Below are 18,518 nucleotides of genomic sequence, written 5' to 3'. Positions count from 1 at the left end.
TTGTCATTCACGAGTTGCTCCACGAACAGCGGACCAAACACAAAAGCACCGGTAAATCATTACAAATGGGGAAAGGGTGCCTTTTAACAATTGTACATCTTTTCCTAGTAGAAATGTATTTTATATTAAGATTGACTTCATCTTATTCATCAGGCTCTTTAAGATCTATTCTTGATCGTTCTGGTTGAACATAGCTAGAGAGAATAAACACACTAGTCAGGCAGAAGCCTTCAAAGTCAAAAGGACACAAACACAATGGGCTATATTAGCAACCTAATTAAAAAAAAAATAGAAAGAATATATTTACTCTGCCTAGTCAGTTCCCAAACTTGGAATATAAAGTATCAATAGTGGACAGCAACAAAGTAATTGAAATTGAAAAACATTTTGGGCTGATTTTTAATAGATTTTAATTAGTGTTTGACTCATTAATATCATTCTATTAATAGATTGCCGTGCTGAGAGTAGCATTAGAGTCATAAACTGTGCTGATTAAGCAAAGAGTCTTGATACAAAAATGATAATAGGAACATTTATAGAAATAATAATTTATAGCACTTGGGGTAATTAATCTAAATACTTTTGTACTTTTACTCACATGAAAGTTTAAAAGGAGCACTTTTCCTTTTCCTGGAGTAATATTTTTGTGTATCTCTACTTTAACTACTTCAAGTACATGGTTTGTGTACTTCGTCCACCACTGTGAAGCTGTGAAGATCATTTACTTGCTCTTCCTTTAACAAAATAGAGTCCTCTTCTAAAATATATCAGTATTAATTGTAATTGTACATTTCTTTATTGTACTTGTATGTCTTCATCTCACACAGAGTTTTTAATCGCTGACATGTGAACACACACACACACGTGTTCTAATGAGATTCTTCTCACCATGTGGACTGGCACCCTGGATGAATACCAATAGAGCTACCAATTTTGTAAACCACAGTGCGTGAAGAATCTTAGTCAGTACCACAGGAAGAGTCCTGCTAATCATTTTCCCATTCTGCTTGGCAGAAAACAAAAACGATGTGAATACGTGACTGTCACACTACTTTAAGCTTAAAACTGATAAAGGTGATAAAGTAGAACAGTACAATAGTATACTGTATAAGATGTATTTATTTACTTACTTTAGTCTTTAGCTTTGTGTTCTGTTCTGTAGCTCTATGATGTGTGAAGTGCATTAGCTCTATGTTGTCTTATGTAGCACCAGGGCTCTGGAGAAACATCTCATTTCACTGTGTACTGTGTCAGATGTATATGGTTGAAATGACAATAAAAGCTTTTTGACTTGACTTATAGTGTTGCTTTAGCTTATTAATTACCATGCTACAGGTTTTTGAATGTTAGCAAGGTCATTCTATCCGCCTAGCATGCTGTAAATAAGAAAGACTGTACTGTACGTGTCAGAAAAGATCCCCCTCGCGTGGAGTGCGTTGAACCGGACTTTATGATACGCATGCCAGCTTGAAGCGCTAACTTTATTAAAGGGGTTAAAATCTTCCTTGAACAGGACAGGGCTTGGGCTGTCTGTGCCGAGAAAGACCTCTTTTTGAGTCAGGAATTGCGCTAATATCTTTAAATTAACGATGAGTTCCTTCAGTTTTTGCATTAATAAATAAAAGTAAATGAAATAAAAGGAGAAAAAAAACAAGAGCAGACTATAGCTGGAGAATGAAGCAAAAAGTCAAACAGAATACAATCAAGTCTTCAAATCCACTGACACTCTGTCTGATTAAAGATGTGAGTCAGTCTGTCTATATGTCCGACCTGCTTCTTCTCACTTGCTAACCAGCTGCTGGAAAAGGCACGTAGCAGCTATAAAACAAGCGCTGCATTTAGCTAATCAGTACAGACCAGGATCTGATATGAGAATAGGTACTTATGATAAGAACTTTATGGCTTAACCTTTCGTGACTGGCGTAAGCTGTAACCTAATCTTGGCAGTTATTTTGTGTCTCTACTTTTGTCTGCAAAGTATTAAAAAGTTTTGAGGCAGCATTACGTCTCTAACCCCGACATTCACCTGCCCACAAACCAGTTTTCATGCAGTCATCAGATTATTTAAGTGACTTAGTACTATTTACTGAATCGTGCTCTACATACACAAACCCTGACTATTGTTCCAGTAATTTAAATGTGTATATATATATACAGTACAGATTGGACGCACCGCAAGTTTGGACACACCTTCTCATTCAAAGAGTTTTCTTTATTTTCATGACTATGAAAATTGTAGAGTCACACTGAAGGCATCAAGGGCTATTTGACCAAGAAGGAGAGTGATGGGGTGCTGCGCCAGATGACCTGGCCTCCACAGTCACCGGGCCTGAACCCAATCAAGATGGTTTTAGGGGTGAGCTGGACCGCAGAGTGAAGGCAAAAGGGCCAACAAGTGCCAAGCATCTCTCGGGGAACTCCTTCAAGACTGTTGGAAGACCATTTCAGGTGAATACCTCTTGAAGCTCATCAAGAGAATGCCAAGAGTGTGTAAAGCAGTAATGAAAGCAAAAGGTGGCTACTTTGAAGAACCTAGAATATGACATTTTTTAGTTGTTTCACACTTTTTTGTTACGTATATAATTCCATATATAATTCCACGTGTTCATTCATAGTTTTGATGCCTTCAGTGTGAATCTACAATTTTCATAGTCATAAAAATAAAGAAAACTCTTTGAATGAGAAGGTGTGTCCAAACTTTTGGTCTGTACTGTATATACAGTATATATATATGATTTTTTTTCGGCTTCTTCCATTAGGGGTCGTCACAGAGGATCATCCGCATGTTTGATTTGGCACATGCTTTTACGCTGGATGCCCTTCCTAACACAACACTCCCCATTTATCTGGGGTTGGTTCCCTGACCGGTGATTATACCCCGGCCGCAGCGGTGAAATCGCTGCATCCTAACCATTAGACCACCAGGGACCCTATACAGTATATATATAATATTTAAAGTGACTAATTTTTTCTCAGTCACATTAAAGACTCATTCAAAATGAACGAATAGTTCATTTACACACAGAGCAGTCACAGTGTTTACATTAAATGGTGATCTCAGTAAGGTTTGATGTAGTGTAGTTTGATGCATTTTCCCATGAGATCTTTGATTAACTGAGGCTCTTGACCTGTATCTGTGTGATGTTATGCATTGTGCTGCTGCCATGACTGGCTGTTTTGGCAGTGGCGAACTGTAGCAAAGAATTTTCACCTCCTTACTTACTACCCCCCCTAGTTTAAGTGAATACGTAAAATTATGTTCCATGATAACCTGTCGCAACACCAGTCATAACTCCACAGCGCCTTCTCTCATTGTGTGCCTTGAACAATGCAGACTCTTTCCTTAAGAAGGTATGATGCGGAGAATGGGACATTGAATTGAAAAAATTACTTGAATATAGTTCTCATAGATCAGTACTTTTACACCATTCTGTAAAGCTTATTTAAAACAATGTCCATTGTGAAAAGCGCTATAGAATTGAGCTGAATTAATAATGCAGCAGGGTTTTCGTACTAAAGTACAGAAAATGGTCACTGGATAATGGCTTGAATGAGCAGGTCTTTAGGTGTTCCTATTAAAGTGGCTGGTTAGTGTATGTACACTGGGAGTAAATGCTGTTCAGTTGAACATGTAACAGCATTCAAATACAACATCACTTATTTATGAATATCATGTGACAGCAAAATGAATGCCCTTAAATTAAAACAAAGCAAAACAAAAAAATAATGTATATAATTTATTATCTATTATGAAGCACATTGTAAAGCTTCTATGACTTGTGCTCTTGCTCTACCTACTTATAATACATTAACGTTACATTTATGGCACTTGGGAGATGCATTTTTTCCAGAGCAACTTTTTAACAATTAACAATTGGTGGTCTAGTGGTTAGGATGCAGCGCTCTCACCGGCCCGGGTTCGATCCTCGGTCAGAGAACCAACCCCAGCCACTCTTAGTGCCGGTCCCAAGCCCGGATAAATGGTGAGGGTTGCGTTAGTAGGGGCATCCAGCGTAAAAAACAAATCAAATCAAACATGCGGATGGTCCGCTGTGGCGACCCCTAACGAGAGAAGCCGAAAGAAAGTTTAACAATTTTTAACAATTATATTAATTATACAACTGAGCAGTTGAGGGTTAAGGGCCTTGTTTAAGGCCTCAACAGTGGCAACTTGGTGGATAATAATAATAAAAAGAAATACAATAATAACATCAATATAACTATAGTTTATAATAATATATGATAAAATCTATAATTTATTATTATTAATATTATTATTGAGAGTTGTCATTAGTTTTGGTTTAAACCTTTTTGCCATAAGCTATAAATAATAATTCTGCATTGATTGAAATTATAAATGATTTATATATTAATGTAATATAAATGCATTATGTATTTAACATGCAAATAAAAGTATTAACACATATTTCCCTAAAATCCTACTGTACATCATCATTCACCAGGCTTAGGTTAAACATCGGCCCTACATAATACCGGCTGTGGAGCAGGTAAAGGAAACAGAGAAAAAATAAAATGACAGTCAGAAGAGAAAGCAAGCTGAAGGAGGACTGATGAGAGAGGAAGCTCATTTGAGACGCGAGGCCGATGATAGAGCGCCGGAGGTAAGGAGGGAAGAAACGCACGAGGAGATAGGATAGTAAGGAAAAGAGTAAGGTAGAGGTAAATGTCAGAGAGAAGGTCCGTGTGAACCCTATAGCAACGAGGTGACAAAGCTTTCTTGTAGATCACCCTGACACTTTCCTACATCACCTGGGGCTGATGTTGGATTAAATTATTCACTCGGCTTCTATTATTGATGTGCTGTTATGCTTAGATCAAGAGGTGAGGACCTACAGTACCATAGGTGACAACTTCTGAGAAGTGTAAATTAAAATCCACTGAAGCAAACTTCCTAGATAGAGACTTCCTAGATAGAGACTTCCTAGATAGAGAAAGTATACTTACACAGGGAGATATATTAAGCATGCATTTACAAATGACCCACTGACCACAGAAGTGAAGATAAACTTTGGTGTGGGAATGCTGGAAATAGCCTCGGCTTCTTTCTTTCTTTCTTTCTTTCTTTCTTTCTTTCTTTCTTTCTTTCTTTCTTTCTTTCTTTCTTTCTTTCTTTCTTTCTTTCCTTCCATCCATCCATCCATCCATCCATCCATCCATCCATCCATCCATCCATCCATCCATCCATCCATCCATCCATCCATCCATCCATCCATCCATCTATCTATCTATCTATCTATCTAACTAACTGAATTTATATACAACCCTGATTCCAAAAAACGTTGATACGCTGTGTTAAATGTAAATATGAACAGAATGCAATGATTTGCAAATCTCATGAACGCATATTTTATACACAATGGAATATAGAAAGCAAATGTTAAGGAAATGTAAGTTAATTTTGAATTTGTTGGCAAAACACATCTCAAAAAAGTCAGCCACAGGGCGATGTATTTTTTTTGGCTATTCTTTAAATATTCTTTTAATAACAGTCTGTATACATCTGGGAAGTTTAAATAGTAGAGTTTTTGCAGTATTTTATATATATATATATATATATATATATATATATATATATATATATATATATATATATATATATATATATCTTCTTCTTCTTCTTCTTCTTCTTCTTCTTCTTTCGGCTGCTCCCATTAGGGGTCGCCACAGCGGATCATCCGTCTCCATACCACCCTGTCCTCTACATCTGCCTCTTTCACACCAACTACCTGCATGTCTTCCCTCACCACATCCATGAACCTCCTCCTTGGCCTTTCTCTTTTCCTCCTACCTGGTGGCTCCATCTTCAGCATTTTTCTACCAATATAATTCGTGTCCCTTCTCTGCACATGTCCAAACCATCTCAATTTTGCCTCCCTCACCTTGTCACCAAAACATCCTACATGTGCTGTCCCTCTAATAAACTCATTTCTAATCTTGTCCATCCTCGTCACTCCCAACGAAAACCTTAACACCTTCAGCTCTGCTACCTCCAGCTCCATCTCCTGTCTTTTACTCAATGCCACTGTCTCTAATCCATACAACATCGCAGGTCTCACCACAGTCCTATAAACTTTCCCTTTCATTCTTGCAGATACCCTACTATCACAAATCACTCCTGTCACTCTTCTCCACCCACTCCACCCTGCCTGCACTCTTTTCTTTACTTCTCTAACACACTCTCCATTACTTTGCACTGTTGACCCCAGGTACCTGAACTCCTCCACCTTCTCCACCTCTTCTCCCTGCAACCGCATCACTCCACTGCCCTCCCTCTCATTCACACACATGTACTATGTCTTACTCCTACTGACTTTCATTCCCCTTCTCTCAAGCGCATATCTCCACCTCTCCAGGCTCTTCTCAACCTGCTCTCTACTCTCACCACAAATCACAATATCATCTGCAAACATCATAGTCCAGGGAGACTCCTGTCTGACCTCGTCCGTCAACCTGTCCATCACCACTGCAAACAGGAAAGGGCTCAGGGCCGATCCTTGATGCAGTCCAACCTTCACCCTGAACCAGTCTGTCGTACCTACTGCACACTTCACTGCCGTCACACTGTCCTCATACAATATATATATATATATATATATATATATATATATATATATATATATATATATATATATATATATATAAAATATAAGGGTGTAATTCGGTCAAAAAAGGTCAGTGACAAAAAGACCAGCACAATCAGGTTCAAAAAGATCATTTTTATGAGATCCTGAAAGTCCTGAAATAATAAATAAATGCATCTGTGTGTCTCTGTGTCATAGCTTGTATGAATTATACATATGATTTATACGCATTTCTGTGCACATAAAATCCTGTCCATGCTATGCTATTCACACACCCACAACTCCAAAACTCCGGTGCAGAACCCGGGTGACTCAGACCATCATGTTGACTTCACTCCGCTCTGCCTCTGATGCTGATTCACTTGTCCTGCAGCGAGAAAGAGAAACCCTCCACTGCACTCTGACTCCATTAAGCTACTGCTGATTCATAAACAATAAATCGACTAAAAACAGGCCACATACTGTTGTCACTCAGTGGAAACAAAAACAGCTGAATTTTTAAAGCCTATGAGGAGAGTTCATCATAGAGTACGTAGATAAAGAAACAGAGAACAATGTTTAACCTTAGACATAATAGCAGAGTGAAAATGAATGAATATTACTATATAAACCATGTTAATAGCGACACCTGTTCACCTGCTTATTTATGTAATTAATTAATCAGACAATCAAATACTAGCAGCATAATCCATGAAATCATACAAGTACAAATCAAGAGCTTTAGCTGATCATCAAACATCAGAATAGGGAGTAAATGTGACTTTTGACTTTAGTTGTTTGTACCAGACAGACAAAAAAAATCTCCTGGGATTTTCTTACATAGCTGTCTCTGAAATTTTTACATCCAGTACTGGTTCAGGCAGACAGGAAGACTGTATGGTATATAGAAGTCTACCAATTCGTCGACTGATTAATCGGCACTGATAGTTGATGGCACAAACTATCTGCTATCGGCAAAAATCTATACTGATAGTTTACCAGAGTTGCAGCTGAGAGGCGAATCACCGATGCCACTGGTGCTGTTGACACGTGAGACTCATGGCCGCAGGAAGTGGGGGTGCTGGGGGTGCTGCAGCACCCCCTATTGGCGAGAGAAATATTTTTTTTAAATGTAGGCCTATTAAAAATATTTTGCACAATTTATAAATTCCTTATGAATATTTTAGGAAATGATAAAAAGATTCCATAAGTTTTTCTATATAGAAAGCTTGAATTGTCTACTTTTAAACAAAACAATTTAAAACGAAAATAAACCGACTAGCATATGCTTATTATGTATTCCGTATTAAGTGTGCATTTCTCTCTATAGGCGCGTTCACTGCGAAGATGACGAGTGAGCATCATCAACTTCATCTTTGCAGCCCGACACTGACACACAAAAAAAAAACACTTTATTAATAAACAATTCAAATGTCTCCTTGCTATATTTGACAGATTCATAATCATTACTTTTGCCGGTTCTTTGTGACAGCTGTTATGTGTGTTATTGGCAGCGTCACCCTCTGGTTACAGCACCAGAACATGGAAATTTAATTTTAGAGAATGATCGCACAACAGACATTAGAACATTAGATATTCTATAATTAAATCAACTAATCGAATATTCAAAAATAGTGTCTCATCCCTGCATGGAATCTCTTTTTTCGCATCTCACCCATTTCCAAAGTGGATTAAACGTTTCTTCCTTTGTTCGCTTTTAGGTCGATTATTTTCGTATTCTTTACTGTGGTAAAGTAGAAAAAACGCTGTACAGATAGCCTACATTTTTACTTGTAAGTCAAATTCTTTTTAATAGCCTACAGTTTGTGCTTGTTATTAATTAGACATATGATCGCGTCAAGTTCATTTGTAAAGCGTGTTTCACACGCGCGGGTGATTTAGTTTGGCTTTCTCTGGCAGCGCGCAAACATAGCCTAAATGCCTTGCCCTTGTGAAAGATAAAATTAGCTCTTTGTACCTTTTACAACAACATGAAGATATCAGAAAAAGAGATCGGTGGTCTCTTTCCTGCTCGTGTTCCACATCCCTCTCAAAGCGCAGAGCGGGAGGCTATAACGCGTCTTTGTGTGGAAATATAAAACTGTTTTTTTGTTGTTGTTGTTTTTTAAAATGGATTCAACTTTATTATATTATGTAAGTTACCAGTATTTACTGATATTTATTTCAATGCTTTACAGGCTTTAGTGTGTTGTTTCTTTGTTTTTTATTTATTTATTTTAAAACAACCCCCCAACCACCGCAACACCGCCGGTATTTGGTCCATTACCACCGTGGTGGTAAAAAAAAACTGCCATCGTCACAGCCCTATGTATTTATTTTTAAAATGTATTCTAAATAGGCCCATAGGCTCATAGGTTTTTTGTCCAAAAAAATAAATTAAAAAAATTCACAGCACCCCCTGTTCAAAATGACTTCCAGCGGCCCTGGTGAGACTGCACGCTGCACGGAGAGCGCATACTGCCTGAAGAGAGTAAGGCGCATAGAGAGTACTATTATATTGATAAATTCTAATTTATAAATTCTTAATATTATAATAAGCTGTATTAATTATTCATATTTATTTAGCACATGTTCATGACTCAGTACTTTAATAAATGTAATGAAGTTCAGTACTATTTTACATGGAGTTTTATGTTTTAGAAGTCAACCGATTAATCAGTTTTGCGGCACCAATAGTTGATTGCTGGAACTATCGGCTATCGGAAAAAAATCCATATTGATAGTTTTTCCAGCTTCTGATCCGCAGTCGTAACGAGAGCGGCCTCTAGAGGTGAATCACTGATACCACGTGCTGTTTGTTTTTTACACGAGACTGCACGTGCACGGAAAGCGCTGTTATATTTATTATTTAAAATTTGTTAATTACATAATTATATTTATTAATGAATAGATTCATATTCATAACATTTGCCACATTTTCATGATTTGGAAAGCATCACAGAATTCACAACGATTTACAATAGTAAAAAACCACATCACTCCTCTCAGCCATGAGCAACGAACGTTTCCACCAACTGTATAGATGATAGTTAAAGATTTGCAAAAAAAAAGTTTTTTACTTTTTAAAAATCTAAGGTTAATCTAAGGTTAATAAAAGCACAAATAAGCAGGTGTACAGAGTTTCTTTCCTGTTTAAACGTTAAGTCAGCGATTTTTGTTTATTTCTCCCCCTCCTATTTTACTGAAACTTACTCGGTGCTCAAGTTGAGCAACAACAACAGCAGATGCAATTGCTCCATCCAGAATAAACCGTGGACCTTATTTAGCTCTGTTGTGCGTGAACTAATGACGTGACGGCACACAGATGGCGAAGAAACAACAGAGCAGAAACAAGTGCCCAATTACTCACCACTCCCTGAAATTGGAGGACTATGTGTAAAAAGGCTGTAATTTCTACACGGTTCATGGTTGGATGTACAGACGCCCACATTAAAGCAGGCACTCGCAGTCTGCACTTTAACTTTATAATTTATTGGTGGAGTTTAGTGGCAGACAAAACAACAAAAAAGCTGCATCGCCATCCAATTATTCACACTTCCCTGTGTGGGTATTAGTGCACTTTTTAATGCTTCGCCGCAATATTCCATCTCCTCGCTACTTCGCCTTGTTGCTTAAATGTTTCAAAAAAGCACCCTTAACTTGTACTACTGTATGAAGAGGTGTGTGGTGGGGGAAACTATTGCTCTAGGTCTCTCAAAGCCTCAGTGGGAGAGCTGAGGCAATAAGTGTCAGGAATCCCCCTGCCACGCCCCCTGCGGAGGCTGTCATAACCCGGGATTCCCGGCCGCACCTCGCTCCGGTTCTCGTGCATGCCCCGCCCGCACGAGGCTCAGTGCAATCGGGCTCATCCCGAACACCTGGGATCAATCCCAGGCCACCTATAAAACTCCCTCACACACACACACACGGGTTGTCGGTTATTACATGTACGTGGTTATGCTCGTGTGTGTGTCTGTGCAGGTTCCCGGTGGTGTTTCTCCGCGTCAGCCTTTCCCGCTACGCACCTTCTGTTCCCGGATTCCCGCTTTCCCCACGGTGACGGCTTTCTTCCCCAGCGCACCTCGGATTTCCGACGCCTCTCCGTCGCTGCCTCCGCGTTGCGCTTCCTCCACGCCTCACCGCGGATATTACCCAAGGAACTGCCTTTTGCCGGTTTTATCCCGCTCTGCGGGTGTTTTGTTTTGGCTCTGCCTTCTTCATTTAATAAAGATGCCGGCTTCTACTTCTGCCTCCGCCTCCGTGTTCGCCGCGTGACAGAATAACCGACCTAACGAAAAGGACTAAAACGAAAGAGAAACAAAGAAGGAGGAGGCGACATGATCAGACTAACGCCGTGTTCCCGGCGCGAATCGCACCTCGGTGGGCGGGTTCGCTCGGCCGCGATGCCGAAGCAGCCAAGTCCCGCCTCCAGGAAAACCCGGAAGCTCGCGGCCGGCTCGCGGTCATGTTCGGCGGCGCCACACCTCTCCGATGACGTCACGGATCTCCCAAACCGCTTCTCGGGCAACAGACATGAATGGGGCGAATTTGTACGGAGCGTGAGAAAGTATATGGAGACGAATCCGTCCCGTTTCCCGACGGAGAGAGCCAGGGTCGCGTGGGTCACGTCTCTTCTAACGGGGAAATGGCTCTCAATCGCTGTAGAGCTGTGGGATGCTAATGGTGGTGAGTTCGGCTCGTGCACCCGGTTCCTCCAGCTTCTCACCAGGGAACTCGGGATGGTCACGGCTGATCTCCATCTCCTCACCTCCACCTCCAAGAGCACGGTTCCGCACCTAAATCTCATAGAGATCTCCGCCCTGCTTCGAGACCTCCAGGAAAGCTCCGCTCCGCCTCAGGTTCTCCAGGGGATCTCCGCCGTGCTCCAGGCCATCCAAAACGGCTCTGTTCCGCTTCAGGACCTCCCGACTCTGCCGGGGACGACCTCCAACCTCCAGTCGGCACCGAAGGCACCGTCCAGTTCCGGTTCCCCGCCGTGGAGGTGGCTCCGCCTCGGTGGTCCGCCAGGGGCTCCGTTCCCGGCCCTCCTGGATGTCGTCGGTCAGCCCCAGGTCTCCGTGGTGGACGTCCTCCTCCATCCGGTCTCGGCCGAAGGCATTCCTCCGCCTCCGGCTTCCACTGAGGGCGTTGCTCTGCCTCCAGCCTCCCCTGAGTGCCTCGTGCAGCTCCTGGCCCCCGTAGGAGACGTCTCTCCGTCTTCAGTCGATGCCGGGGGTTTCGCTCCACTTCGGGCCGCGGTGCTGAAATGTACACCGCTCCTGGTCCCCGTAGGTGACGTCTCTCCGTCTCCGGTCGATGCCAGGGGTTTTGCTCTGTTACTGGCCGCAGCGTTGGGAAGTGTTCCGGTCCTGGGTCCTGGGTCCTGCTGTGTCCGTGTTTCCCTTCCGGCTCTCCTCAGGGGTGGTCGCTCCGCCCGCACGAGGCTCAGTGCAATCGGGCTCATCCCGAACACCTGGGATCAATCCCAGGTGTGACAATAAGACCTGACTCAATATGCTGTTTTACAATAGTCATTTGACTAGCATTGCTGAGAGCACTCGCTCTCTCTGTGTCTTTGTCTCTCCGCTACAGCAACGAAGCGTGTGCGGGAAAATAAATAGCATACAATCAAATGAAATAAAAAAATAATAAAATCAGGATGAACCAACGCTTCAGGCTCATTAGCTCGGTGCTCGTGCGGGGGCAGGAGTCTAAGCCCGCTTGCTAAATGAGACAATAACATGCATGGATCACACACAGATATGACACAGAGAGAGCCTTCACCATTTGTGCTATCAGTCCGGAAAACACGTCCCACTTTAGAAAAACACAACCTACACCATTAATAACCAGTGCTGGAAGCAAAAAAAGCTGCTCGTCATTCTGCAATGGAAAACACACACACACACCTACACACCCACACTCAGAGCACTACTTTATGCCAAAACCTGATAAACACAGTAATGGCTGGGTGAAGGTACAATAAAGCGTATGCAAAAAAAAAAAAAAAAAAAAAAGGCAGAGAGGCTAAAAAAGAAAAACCCTCACACCTCACGCTACCGAAATGTGAGCTGATGTGTTTATCCTGCTGCACATTCACTGCATCTCATGTTGGCTTGCTGTCTAATTTAACACGGCATTCATAAATATTCTCTTTCTTTTTCTGTCTGTTTGCATCTGTTCCTCTTTGCCTTAGAGTCTCGTCCTCTGTTCCAATCTTTCTCTCTAACACACACACACTCCGTGGAGATACGAGTGTATGTATAGTGTGCATAAATGGTCTCCAGATCATTGTGAAATGCTCCGTAAATCCAGGTTAATGCGAGTTATTTTCTTGTAAACACCACAAATGTCAAAGCTCCTTCACTGTACGCTCGGGGAACGAGAGATTAAAGTCGGCTCTGTTGGACTCTTCCTCTTACAGACCCAAATTCACTTCACTGCAAGTGTTTTAGTTGCACCTGCTGGCAAAAACACGGAAAATAACCGAACATGGCTCTCATTACATGACATACCTACATCCTAAAAGCTTAATTTCCATTTTGAAATGGAAATTATTAACCAAATGCTATGAATTGACATTTGTAGCATTTGGTAAATGTCCTTTTCCAGAGCGATCTCATTCATACAACCGAGCAGCTATGGGGTTTAGGGCCTTGCTTAGGGGCCCAAGAGTGGCAGCTTGGTGTGGCTGTGATTTGAATTCATGACCTTTGGATGCAAAGTCCATTCCCACTAAGCTACCAACTCCCAATTGGACTTCATGTTAAAAACCCCACAATAAGCTGGTAATCAAACTGCAGCTGCCACAATTAGCCCTTATTGTGTTTTTACAAATGGTGTAACGAACAAGGCATAGAGCGACGGGAGATAATCGTTATTGTTTTAAATCAGTCCTGCATTTCGTAGCAAAGCTTCTGGCACTTGTAATTCTTTAATAACGGGCTATTGTAGTCATCGTACATAAACATAATCATACAGAGTAAAACGCAGCGCATTGTGTCTATCTGATTGTGATTTTCATAATTAACTTTGATGAAACTGTCAGAAATCACTTTTCTGGATTGTAATCTGTCTGAGGGTGGAGCTGCTCATTTAAGTGGCCGTCATTATGAAAACATCATTAGATGCATGTCAGCTAAATGCAGCTTTCAGGCACGAGACTAATGTGTAAGAAGGCTGATTATATTTACTGACAAATTGTTGTGTGAAAAAGAAATTTGCTCGATCTCTAGGCCATGTATTCTTCTAAATTAAATTTGATTTAATTAAGTAAATGAAGACGAGGTTATTTGTACAATCACGGTCATACGAAAACAATCATGGTCATTTACCGGATATATATTCACCTTTTTTTTTTTTTTTTTTTTTATCAATGCTTCATTTGCTTTAATTAAAAACTTTCTTTCGGCTTCTCCCATTAGGGGTCGCCACAGCGGATCATCCGTATTCATGATCCGCATGTTTGTTCATCTGCTTTAATGACATATTAATAATAACAATAGATTTGCTCTAATTTAAAAAGCCAGTATGTACTTGACTCAACGTGTTTTTAACAAGTGTCCCGTTTTGCACTACATTTTGCACTCAGTGAAAGCGGATGCAAGTGCAGGCAGAGGTGGAAAGAGTTTAGGAGTTTAAATTAGACGCAAGTAAAAGTACTGTTACTTCAATTAAGGTTTATTTAATTACAAGTAAAGCTACCAGTCTAAATGTCTAATTAATTAAAAGTAAAAAGTAGTTACCGTATTTTTCGGACTATAAGCTGCTACTTTTTTTCCACGTTTTGAACCCCGCTGACTTAAACAACGAAGCGGTTAATTTATGATTTTTTCCTGGGTTTTTTCCAATGAAATTTCCGAACGGAAACGAAAAAACGCACCTCACCTGTGTTCTGAGCTGCACGGCATCGGGAGAAAAAACTTCCATCGGGGATTTTTTAACGCACGACGATGCCAAAAGATAAACACCCGAGAGAAATAGTTGTGAAAGGAAGGAGGAAGACAGTGAACAATGACTTTCTTGGTCGGCTACTGTTTAGATACAAGCCGTTGTAACGCGTTGAGTCTGGGTGAAGGGAGAGCTCGCTTCTGGCAGGCTGTTCCCAAAATACTGCTATGCTCCTAAAGGAACGTCTTTCGTTAAAGCCTGTGTAAAGTACATTAGTGTAGACACCTGCTGCTTATAGACAGGTGCGGCTTATTTATGTTAAAAATTAAAATATTTGTAAAATTTAGTGGGTGCGGCTTATATATGGGTCCGCTTTATAGTCCGGAAATTACGGTAATTAAAAATATTCTAGTAAAATTTACTAAAATAAGCATTTAAAGAGTTCCTTTTCAACAGTGGGGGATGGGGGGTGGGGGGGGTAAGATAAGGGATTCTAGTGTAGTTCAAAAAAGGGCAAGTGGATGTAAATTTCAAACTATTTGTTTTTAATTGCAAGAACACCTTTAAACATTAAAGATCATCACCAAAAAAAGAAACAGTAAATCATTGAGTCTAATGTGAGTTATGCACTTTTACAGCAAAGAAAATCTCCTGTTATTATGAAATAAAATCATATAAGACAATGAGAGAATTTGCAAACGCAGATCCAAAATTTAGACAGTGAGCCCACGCATTGAGCAACTTTTGACTCGATGGCATTTCGCATTTTCCCGTCTTCATTTTTAGAACGTTTAGAGCGTTTGTTCTCTGCCTATCAACCAGTCAGTGCAGTAGTTTCCAGGCATGATTTTTATCTACTATTTTTTAATTTGGTGATGGATATGATTCAAACTATAGTTAAGTACAATCAAACAAAACAGACTTAAAAGTAAATCTAAAGATTTGAAAAAATCCTTACAAAATTAGAAGCAAAAAAAAAAATTTTTTTTTTAATTACAGTAATGCGAATAAATGTAATTGGTTACGTTCCACCTCTAAGTGCAGAGTGCAAACGTTTTATTAAGACAGACATACAAATCCAAAGCGACATGCAAAAATATAAAATGTGGAACACTATGATAGCAAAACAAAAACAACAAAATGAATCTGTACAATGCAACTGAACCGAACGGAGCTTTTTAACGCACACACAGGGGCATTTAAACACAAACTAATTACAGGGTAAATCAAAAACAACTGAGAACAAAAGGACACATGAAGGAAATGACAAATGACAGGGGGGGTGGGGTGCAATAACATAAAACAACACGAACGACACATGGCTTATGTGAACGCTGAAACACTGAAGTACACCGCGGCGTTGTAAGCCGGCGTCATGGAGCACGGAGGGGATAATCTCTGAAACGCAGAAGTCCACTAGCGCTGCACATCGGCTCGCTCTCCTCGAGCTGCCATGTCGTGTTTGGCATGAAGGGGGATCATTTCTGACAACCAGACACAGTCTTAATGCTGTTACTGCCCCAAAGTGCTTTATTCCCCTTACAGCACCTTTACAGAATGATATTTCCGGAAAAAGTTCAAAATTGTATTCGTAATAGCGTTTTCCATATGTAGACACATAAATTGCGCCGTAATCTAAACGCTAATAAATTGCAAATCTTTCATTAAAACTTTATTTCGGCTTCTCCCGTTAGGGGTTTGCCACAGCGGATCATCTGCATGTTTGATTTGGCACGTTTTTACGCTGGATGCCCTTCCTAACGCAACCCTCCCCATTTATCCGTGCTTGGGACCGGCACTCAGAGTGGCTGGGGTTGGTTCCTGCCCCAGCCCCAAATCTTTCATTTTAAAACCGTTCCAAATTTTAAATGGAAAAGCAAAGTCTATTTGCTACTGTATTTCCCGTGTCTTATGAGATATGACCATGTCATATTTAAATAGCGTTCGCTTTTTTATTACTTTTTCTGCAATTCCATTTGCATCTAAACTTTAAAAGCACGGAAAGCTGTCAATCAAGTGCCAGAGGTGGGACTATATCATTGCCCGTTTTTTTTGTTTTTTTTTTATCGGCAAGTGACGTCACTCTGTCGACACCCAACAGGCGAAATGCCAGGAAAAGACGATTTTGCAGAATGTTTTTTGAACAGTGGAGGTAGTGGAGTTCATAATGATGTTCGTGCAGCAAGTTCATGACAAGTTGATCCTTTCATACACATCAATTCAGCAATCATCCCACATTTTAATTTATGAACGAATAACATCATACTTTTTAATCCATTTACAGATACATTTAAAACGTAATTACGTCCTTTTATCATTAATGTTAGAACAGTTACAAGCAATTTCTCATGAGCCCCTTTTTCACATCTCTTCTTTGAAATTTTTTACTAAAATTAATCAGAGAAATAAAGAGTTCTATGGACTGTAAATACTGGACTAAAAACATTGCCGTGACTGGAGACTGCTTAAATATAAAAAGCTAAATAAATGTCTCCCAACACAGGGTCATACAGGGACTAGCGAAATAACGAAGCATAATAACTCACATTACCATAATAACAGGCAATAAGCACCAAACAGGTCCTCGCAAATTAAATACTATAATAACAATAGTAATAATAATAATAATAATAATAATAATAATAATAATAATAATAATGATAATAACATTAAATATGTGCATTAAAATAAACCTGAGTTGTTGGTTTTTTTAACACTAAGAAAAACACGTCACTATAAAGAAAATCCAGTGAAACGGTGGGTTTAAAACAGATCTTCAAGATCTAAGATCGTACAGAAACTCTTCTCAATTCCTTATCTGCGTCGTCGTACCCATTTTGTGTCTTCTATCCATTTTTATTGAGTGTATATAGCATTTTTTTTTGTTGCTGTGAGTTCACTGGCGCATGACCTCTGCAAGCAGTCAAGCCTATCGCTTCTCTTTGTACAACCTGGCAACAGCCGTATAAACCATCCATCTGGCTATTAATGACTTTACTGCTCTTTCAATATAAACTCCTTTTATGTTGCCGCTATTGCATGTCGCGCACAAATTTACGGACACCCACGGGCACTTCAATAGCACACCGGCGCCAGTTACTGGGGTAGTGCACAGTATACGTGAATCTAATGCAAAGCAGGTACATTATTTACACTATTATTTTTATTTTTTTCACAAAATGCCTTCAGAGGAGAAACCGTCAGTAGATATACTAAGCACACATTGTGCAAACAACATAAAAAGGATGGCAGCCTATTGAGGTTATCGATTTGGGGTTCGTACCAAAAAAAAAGAAATAATAAAATAAATAAATGGTTTGGTGTTCAGAGAAAACAATGCGTTATAAATGCATTCTGCATACTTTGATCAATGAATACGTCAAGTACTTCTCTGCAAACCAACCCTGCTCTTATGTCCCCAATAAATCAATGATCTAACAAGTTTTTTCTAAACAAATGAAACTCGGCAGAAAGGGCTCATGGTTTCACAAGGGCATTTCTGCATCGTGCCATGAGACTGCAATTCATTTCTTAATAAACAATCAAAGGCCATCTGAATGCAAATGGGTTTATAAATCTAATCCAGCCCATTTCAATAAGCTTCTCCAGAACAATCGTTATTAGATCTTGCCAAATCTGCCCCATCGTCTCACATAACCAAGCGACACTGTTATATTTGGTTTTCATTTAATCGAGAATATTTGATTTACTCCCCTTAAAGCGATTACGCTTGCGTATGCTCACGACACCAGCTTGTTCATCAGTTAAATAAACAAATGCTTTCCAGAAAGCCGCCACTTCACTGTAAAATATATGAGTCTCCGGGGCCGTGTTTACACACTGTTTACAGTAGTCTGTTTAAAGGAACATATTTTTTTCTAGAACTGTATAATGATGACAAATCATCAAATCATGACTACTTTGATGTAACGCTTTGATTTCATTTCAGTGTTTTCAGAAACACTGTGTAATTTGGTGTGTGTGTGTGTGTGTGTGTGTGTGTGTGTATGTATATATATATATATATATATATATATATATATATAT

General features: G+C 40.0%; 1 protein-coding gene and 1 long non-coding RNA gene across 5 annotated transcripts in view; both read right to left on the bottom strand.

Annotated features, from left to right (window-relative positions):
* The window catches only part of cadm2a (cell adhesion molecule 2a), a 380,897-nt gene that overhangs the window by 103,001 nt on the left and 259,378 nt on the right, over positions 1-18,518 (bottom strand). The gene's annotated exons all lie outside the window — the stretch shown is intronic.
* On the bottom strand, positions 15,319-17,780 carry LOC310740968. The gene is made up of 2 exons (XR_014537802.1): positions 16,325-17,780; positions 15,319-16,141 (listed from the first exon to the last, which is right to left on the bottom strand). It is a non-coding gene; the product is annotated as an uncharacterized lncRNA (long non-coding RNA).

This window comes from Silurus aristotelis, assembly GCF_946808225.1.
Source record: "Silurus aristotelis genome assembly, chromosome: 18".
Classification (NCBI taxonomy): Eukaryota; Metazoa; Chordata; class Actinopteri; order Siluriformes; family Siluridae; genus Silurus; species Silurus aristotelis.
Note: the sequence above shows the minus strand (reverse complement) of the source record. Positions and strands in the feature narration are given on the sequence as shown.